The following is an 8,639-nucleotide window of genomic DNA, read 5'->3' as shown; positions in this document are numbered from 1 at the left end:
CTGGTAGAGGCAGATCATCGCTCCCAAACTCTTGGCTCCCAAACTCTTTGACCATGCGACGTGGCCACGTCAACGTGGATTTGGCACGACCTCGCTGACAGCAGGCCCGGGCAGAGTGGGCCCCACCTGCATACTGCGAGAGGCCCCCGGAGCCGCAGTAAAATAACCGAGGTTCCACAGTACTGTAATGAACCGGTCATTACTCCACATCACTGTTCATGAGGCTTCTGTTCCTCGGAAATACTGTTCACCGGGTGCTATAGTAGCAGATCCTGGCCATTTATCTTTGATCAACGGTCCAGATTGCTTCAAAAGTCGCTGGGGTTCGCTCCATTCCAAGTTTCCAACACCTCCAAGTCACAAAAAAGAGACAGAAAAAAAAGATTCCAACCCCTCCCGCTCCCGTGGCCGTGGCCATGGCGGCCGCCTTCGCCGCCACCACCTCCACCTCCTACTCCGCCTTCGCCGCCACCTCCTTCGCCGACCCCACTGCCCCCTCCCGCGCTCGCGGCATCCGCCTCTCGCTCCGTGCGGCCCCGCCCCTCGCCGCCCCGTCGTCTCGGCCGTCTCCGCCCCCCGGTCCTCTCCCGCCGCCTCGTCCCTCGAGCGCCTCCACTTCGTCAAGTACCAGGGCCTCGGCAACGACTTCATCATGGTGCGCTTCGCTTCTCTGCTTCCTTCGGCTTCCGCACCGCGATGCGCGCTGCTGCTACGAATTCGGGGGCGGCTACCGCACCGCGATGCGTGCTTATCTGGGTTGGGGGATAACCTACCTTCTGATACGAATTCGGGGGCAATCTCTGCTTTCTCGGATGCTGTGAAATCGCTAGGTTTTTCTGGGTTTGCCTGCTGATTGTTGTGTGCATTTTAGGTGGACAACAGGGATTCGTCGGTGCCCATGGTGACGCCGAAGCAGGCGGCCATGTTGTGCGACCGGAACTTCGGCATCGGCGCGGACGGAGTCATCTTCGTCATGCCAGCGGTCAATGGCGCTGGCTACACCATGAGGATGTTCAACTCTGATGGCAGCGAGCCGGAGTTGCCGGAGGTGCGTGTCTGTGTGCGTGTATGTGTGTGCCCCGTTTCATCCTGATGCTGAATGCGTGGTAACAAATGTTTCACTTCAGTGTCGTGGTCACTGTTATTCCTAGTGATTCTTCTGCGCAGATAAGTTGAGCTAAGCTTATAGCACAATGCCGGCCGAGTATTACCAGTCTCTACTGTAAAATGGGTGAAGATATTTTTCAGTCTTGTTCTTGTGAGCTTTGGCTGCACAAGGAAAAATGTAGATGCGTAGCTGTAAGTTTATTCAGTTTGTTGAAATGCTAGGCATAGGCAAATTTAGACTTAATAAAACTTTGTTTGCTCGGGTCCTACAGTGCACCTAACTAGTGTCTGGGAACTCTACTAATCTAGTCTATGATTAGAGTTTATTGCAGAAACAGTTACCTAATGTACCTATACCCTATCCACTGTTTTGCAGACCTACCAAAATTATGCTACATGTCTCACTCCCTAGCATGGACTGGGGTTGTGTTTTTAATCAATTATGACTTTTGGCTGCCTTTTGCTTTACTTTCTCACTCGACCAACTGTCAAATGGACTAAAGAATCCTTTGTCTTCTTTCAAATGTCAATTCTGTGGACAATCAGAAAATTGTTTAATGGACCTTGTTAGTGCTGAATTGTTTTCATACAATATCTGTTGATCCCTTATTTCTTATGCTTTCAGATGTGTGGTAATGGTGCCCGTTGCTTTGTTCGGTTTATAGACGAGCTTGAAAATCTGCAGGGAACAAATAGGTAAAACCATTAACGCATGGAGATTGCAGCATTGTTGTGATGCAATTAAATGCAAATTCTACCTGTGGATTTAATCACATTATAACTGAAATACAAAAAAATAAATAAATAATGTCTTGTGTTAATCTGAATCTCATAATTTTTAGCCGAGCCTTAGTCTGATACAAATATAGTTAACAAAAATACTAGACATATGATGACGCGAAATGTGTTCTTTGTTATTATCCCTAATTATAGTTTTCTTTAATGTTTCAGCTCCAAGATGCATACTGGCACTGGACTCATCATCCCTGAAATACAAAATGATGGGCAGGTGAATGTTTTTCTAGTTCTTTTAGCCATTTCATATCTACATATGTTACTGAACCTTGGTTGTGCATGAGCAAAGGTAGTCTCTCCTTAGTCTCTAGCTGCCTGCTAAGGTTCATTACCTGATCTGCGACCGATTTTTGGATATTTAAAACCTATTGCATTTTGCATACACTTCTCAGTGTGTTATCACTTATCAATATAAAATATTATGGCACTGCAATCGAAGAACTAGATAAATGGGCTGTTTCAGTCAAAGAGCACTAGTTTTAACCATGTAGCAAGCTCCACTTTTCGTAGCAGCCAAATTGGCGACCAAAACTCAGGAAATCCATCAAAGAACATGTGCATTACAGGTGTGACACTGTAAGAATTGTTGTCAGCGATAAAGTCTTGGGCATCAACCGGTAGCCAAAAAAGGTCATCTAACTTAAATGCAGCAAGCTAAAACTAAATTGCCGATCTCTAGCCAAAAGAGATCTCCTAGCTTCATTCCAGCAAACTAAAACTAAATTCAGTACAAATGTACAATAAACCACATGACCCTACTTAAAAGTACTTATAAGAGGAATTCCTGCTTCTGGTTGCAATCTTATATATTTTCAGGACCTTGCTTTCTTACTGGACATCTTTAAGCTATTGAAGTCCATTATCTTGGGCTTTCTTGGCTTTAATTATCTCAAGTGTATTAGCTTTCTATTTACTTCTGTTTTTCAAGTTCAAACGATTGATGCACTCATTCTTGTTGAACATGACTCCAACGTGTCACCCTCCAAGTCTGATTTATATTTCAGACATAATTTGGCACACTTTTATTTTTCAGGTAAGGGTTGATATGGGTGAGCCCATCCTTTCTGGACCAGAGATCCCCACGAAACTGCCAGCTACCAGGAACAAAGCTGTTGTCCAAGCTGAATTAGAAGTTGAGGGTTCAACATGGCATGTAACTTGTGTTAGCATGGGTAATCCTCACTGTGTCACATTTGGTTCGAAGGAGTTCAAGGTAACCAACTTGTAAATTCATGTTCCGTTCATGTCAAACTGCTTTCTTGTCAAAACAGATAATTTTATTATTTATTACCATATTGAATCCATGCGTTTTGCGAATCCATCTGTGAGATAGTTTTCCCTATTGAAATAATTTAATCTTTTTAAAACCTCTGTACAAACTGTCTTTCTTAGCACCCAATGTGAGTTTCATGTTTCTTGAGTCATTGGCTCAACATACGTCATTATATTTTCTACATTGAACTTGCGGAATTAGAACTTGCCAGCTACTGAAAGCACTAGTCTCCGTGATCCTTTTGTTCATTGCCCTGAAACCCCCCGCAGGTCGAGTTTTTTTTCATTGCCCTGATCAACAAGATATGTTGTTTTTACTTGCAAAATAAGGTGACAGTTTATATGATGGATACATCCATGTTAAGATGCTTCAATAGGGTTCTGCTATTTTGTTAATGTTAGATCTGACCCCCGCAACTAGCAACCCTAAGTCCCTGATTGTTTGTGAATTAGGCCACATGTGAAGGTTGAAACTGTACTTTTAAGAATTGTAATTTCATTAGTTTAACCAAGCTGCCACATAACTATAGATTCTTGTCTTGGCTGGAGTCCAACAGGTCTTGCAGGTTGATGATTTAGAACTTACTGAAATTGGCCCTAAATTTGAGCACCATGAGATGTTTCCTGCTCGCACCAACACCGGTAACTTCTCATTTCTTGTATTAACATGTGTTCTATGCATACACCCTTGCATTTGAATTATGTTTAAGTAACATTCTTTTTGCAGAGTTTGTAGAGGTTTTGTCTCGCTCACACCTTAAAATGCGGGTTTGGGAGCGTGGTGCTGGTATAATTGATCTTCCCTTAAGCTCCTGATCTGTAGCATATGCTGTTTACCTGGGAGTTAGAATATTTTTCCCATGTATATATGTTTGAATTCTACTGATGTTGTGTATGTGTCATCAGTACCACATTGTAAATTCATAATGCAAATAGCTCTAATGTATTTCTAAGTTTCAGTGATCTCTTTTATATTCATGCATTTATCACTTGTAGTGGATATGCAAAGCTAACCTATGATTTTGAATGTAGGAGCAACTCTTGCTTGTGGTACTGGTGCTTGCGCGGTTGTTGTTGCCGCTGTTCTCGAGGGCCGAGCTGAGCGTGTCAGTATCTTTTTTTTTTGTTCGGCAATTTCACTTTCATAGTTACCACAACCTGTGTTATATATTCTCTCCATTTTTTTTGGGTGATGCAGAAATGTATAGTTGATGTGCCTGGTGGATCATTGGAGATTGAGTGGAGGGAGGATGACAATCATGTTTACATGACTGCTCATGTTTACATGACTGCTCCTGCAGAGGCCGTTATTGCTCAGGTGAGTCCGACAGTCATGTTTACATGACTTCTCACGTTTGATTGCATAGCGAGCTACTTTCGCGGGCCACAGTGCCCTCGCAGCAATGTGCACGGTATAAAGATTTGAACACTTAGCTAGGTGCTCTTAGTTAATGACCTACTAAGTCAACCGTTTTCCAGTCTGACCCAGGACAATCGTATTCAGCAGGGGGAGTCCGCTTGTCCTCCAGGGCGCGGCGACTATGCCTTCCACCACAAAGCGGAAAAGATTCACTGCAGGGAGGCGGCTCGCAACGACAGCAATTGTCGTCCCGTTTGGCTGGAGGTGTTGGAGCTGATCGCCAGCCCCAACCTCATTGTGCCTCTTGCGGTGATCAAGATGGTGGCGACGGCTCTTTCACGTGGATGGATTAAGATCAAGCCCATCAGCTCCAACCTCATCGTGGTCCTCGCAGTGATCCCGATGTTGGTGATGGCTGTTTCACGTGGATGGGTTAAGATCGAGCCCATCAACGTGACCGAGATCCTCAAGTACTACAACGGTGGCGGCCGCCATGAATGAGATGAGGAGTATCTCCATCTCATCCTACGTATATATATGTATGTATGTATGTATATAGGATCACTCTATTTAGCACCCTGGGTACTAAATAGCTATAAAAAGCACATGTATGCCAGCTAGCACCCCATGTATCCTCTGTAATGCTTAATATTGTTTTTTTGTCTGTAAACTATGATTATAGAAGTTGTAATTGAGAAACCGATTTCACAAATAGATTGCTGATATTTTTACGCACAAATCAAGATCTACTGTAATTTTTTTAAAAAATTGTTTTTGCTACTATATCATATGGTTTTTACGATTCTAACAAAGGCCTTTTAGTGAGTGGCGAAGCTATGTGTAGCTGTTGGGGTCGTCGGACCCCGATGAGTTCTGCAAATTTCTATGTATAATACTGTTATATACGTACTGGACCCCATCGTCTCAGTGGAGCCGACCCCGGCGGCAAGCTCGGCTGGCTCCGCGCCTGCTTTTAGTCATATTGCAAGAAGACATGTTCCAAGACACTATATATGAAAATAATTTGTTATATATACATTTAGAATGACCGGATGCTTGAAACGCCACGCCTAGGCAGATTGAAACTTCAAACAAACTTTGTTAGCTTGGTTCCATGATTAAGTCAGGGCCGTACCTAAGATAGATATGAAGGCCTCTAGGTGAAATGCAAACCGAGGCTCTATAGTTTGGAAAAAAGTCTAAATTACTTCCATCAGCTATAAACAAAGTTCGGATAACCCCTAAACTATCGTTTGGTTCATTTTACCTCTCAAAATATGCCCTTTAGTTCAAATTACCCCTAATACAATTTGTCTTTTAAATTTCTCCATGCATAGGTGGAGTTTTAAGTTGAAATTCTACAAGATGATAGTACACATCATAAAACATGCTAGAAAAATACATCATAATTTTTTTTATTATTTTGACTGGTTAGAATAATTAATAATAAATTAATCATTGGAGTTCAAAATTATATGAAAAATAATGATGAAAAAAATATATTTTTAAAATATTCATTGTGATATCCGCTACTATCCTGCAAAATTTGAAATTAAAATTTAACTTGTGTATAGAGAAATAAAAGGGACAAATTGTATTATGGGGTAAAATGAACTAAATAACATAGTTTAGGGGGTAAACTGAACCAAGTTATAGTTTAGGGAAGTAATTTAGACTTTTTCTATTATTTTTGGAAGGAAAAATAAATGACATGATTGCTCGATGAAAAATAAATGACATCGTTGCATTAGAAATACCAATATGATAGCTGTCCTATACTCTCCTGCAGGTGCAGGTACAAGAAGTTGCCATGCATGGACGTTTCACGTTCGTGACTGAAAATCTGAAATGTCCAACCACGTTGCCTTCTCTCATCAGCGTCTGACGTCTCAAAAGCATCTCAATCCTCACCTTCTGGCCACAAGCGTCGAGTTCATCATGCAGCCTATTTGACATTGGGGTGCAAAAATTTGCTAGAAAGCAGTTTATATAAAGAAAAAAAAACTTGACCTGCGGGGGTAAGACCGCCCCCACGGCATTGTTTGAAAGGTAGAAGACCTTCTCACAGCAGGTCAAGAAAACCCCCGAACCCCTGCCTCACCCGTACACGAGGCCCGTCGCCTTGTGAGTTAGGCCGGGCTCCACAGTGCTTTGAATATGGAGCAAGCGAGGGGGTTTTTTTAACCAGTAGGCGAAAATTCGCCCCTTCCGGGAATCGAACCCACAACCTCCGGAGTGCCGCCGGACTGCCGGCGGACTGCCGGAACCAACTGGCCCGACATCCTTTGGCCAGTTTATATAAAGAGAGAGAAAGAAAGAAAGCACGGTCGTTCAGAAAAGGAAGAGGGGGAGGAAACTCAAGTAGCACTAATGATGATGATGCGTTAGCATCGCGTACCGAACCTGATGCTGCAGCCTGCAGGTAAGTGATAATTTAGACGACCGGTGTACGGTTGAGCAAGATGCATGGCCATCATCCATCAACTAGGATTAATCGAAACAAAGCCCATTTAGTTTGTGCTGGATGGGCCCGAGTCAAAAGCTACAGGTAAAGCCTACACATCAAGCGAAATTACAGAAGCGAGGCCAATAACTAACTACATGCCATGCATGATTGGGCAATTCAATCAGCAGACCTGACCCGGCCGCGGCTGATAGAGCGGTTTGGCTATGTTTCGTGTCATGCTATTTAAATGTATGGTATATATATATATATATATATATATATATATATATATATATATATATATATATATATATATATTGTTGTTATAAAAAGGGCACGTAACGGACATCCTACTGACAGTGTGTGAACGTTTGTAGCATCCGGTCCTGTCCCAATGATTTGTTGCTGGCAGATCAGATTAGAGATTCAGAGTTGTTGGAAGCCTAGTCTAGTAATAATAAGTCGATATTTATATAGTACACATCAGGGGAGGAGCATTATCCAGGTAACCGATGCGTGTTGAAAGTTGGATTACAATACATACAAGTAGTACACAAGAGAAACATCCAACTTGCTAGCTTCCATACATACGGTAACAGAGTAGGTGAAACTAAATCCAAAGTGTCAAAGCTTAACAAATGGGGAGGATTCTCCATACCCGTCGGGAGCATGGTACTCCTGAAAGGATCACGAACCCACCTGCTGCGCTCCAAGTGACTTGCTAATATACTGCTCGAGGGCATACCCACTTCAGCGCGACTCGCTGCTCGAACTCATCCGTGATCAGAATTTGCTCCCGATGCCTCCCAAATCTAGATGAATGAACGACCTATGGCATACACGCACTGCTACGATTGTTTTCTTCAACTCAAAGAGAACACACGGACTCTTGAGGCCTACCAATTGCTACAGGTGTAGTGAAAACTAGACTCAAAGAGGAGTGGGTGTGGTAATAATTGAATGAAGACAAGAAGGAAAAATCTATGACCTATAATTGCGCTGCTGGTTCATATGTTTTTCGTGGCAAATTAACGTGCACAGTTGCATATTCAAGATTTATATAGTCTCTTTATTTCGATGTACTTCGAACAGTCTTAATGGGAGATTTCATATATATTTATACTATTTCCAAGAATACCATATAAGCAAGAGGGCTTTGGTTTATAGTTGACATAGCTCCATACAATGTATTGTTTCATTCATGCCTTTTGTTTCCTAGGCTACACCCAATAGATTAGTGTTTCGTCTTTTCTCTTCATTAATTCTTTGCCACATCATCAAAAACACTAAAAGGTCACAACGTTTAATAAGATTTGAAACTCCCATTAAAATTTAAAAAGAACAATTATGGAACTTTATTATACATTTTCTGATGACATAACTATCCATACAGGGTACTGTTTTGCAATGCATGATCCTCCTGTCTCTACCCCCAAAGCTAAGGGTGAGTCTCTAGGTCCATTTCCTACGCATATAAACCAAGTAAAACCAGAGTTTTAGTGAGAGAATTAATTGAAAAACCTCTGAGACAGATGCTTCATCTGGTTCTTTGAAACATGAACATCTGTAATACGTGTCCTTTCAAAAATTAGCATGACCTAGAGAAATTAAAATCGGCTACAACAATACAACGACAAACGTGAAACAGAAGCTTGGTTT

The 8,639-nt window shown here is 42.2% G+C and overlaps 1 pseudogene; it reads left to right on the top strand.

Moving 5' to 3' along the window:
• Positions 1-416: 416 nt before the first annotated feature.
• LOC120706800 lies at positions 417-5,277 on the top strand (annotated as a pseudogene).
• Positions 5,278-8,639: the final 3,362 nt, after the last annotated feature.

Source organism: Panicum virgatum, chromosome 1K (assembly GCF_016808335.1).
Source record: "Panicum virgatum strain AP13 chromosome 1K, P.virgatum_v5, whole genome shotgun sequence".
Classification (NCBI taxonomy): Eukaryota; Viridiplantae; Streptophyta; class Magnoliopsida; order Poales; family Poaceae; genus Panicum; species Panicum virgatum.
The sequence above is the reverse complement of the archived record's forward strand: the minus strand, read 5'-3'. Positions and strand labels throughout refer to the sequence as shown.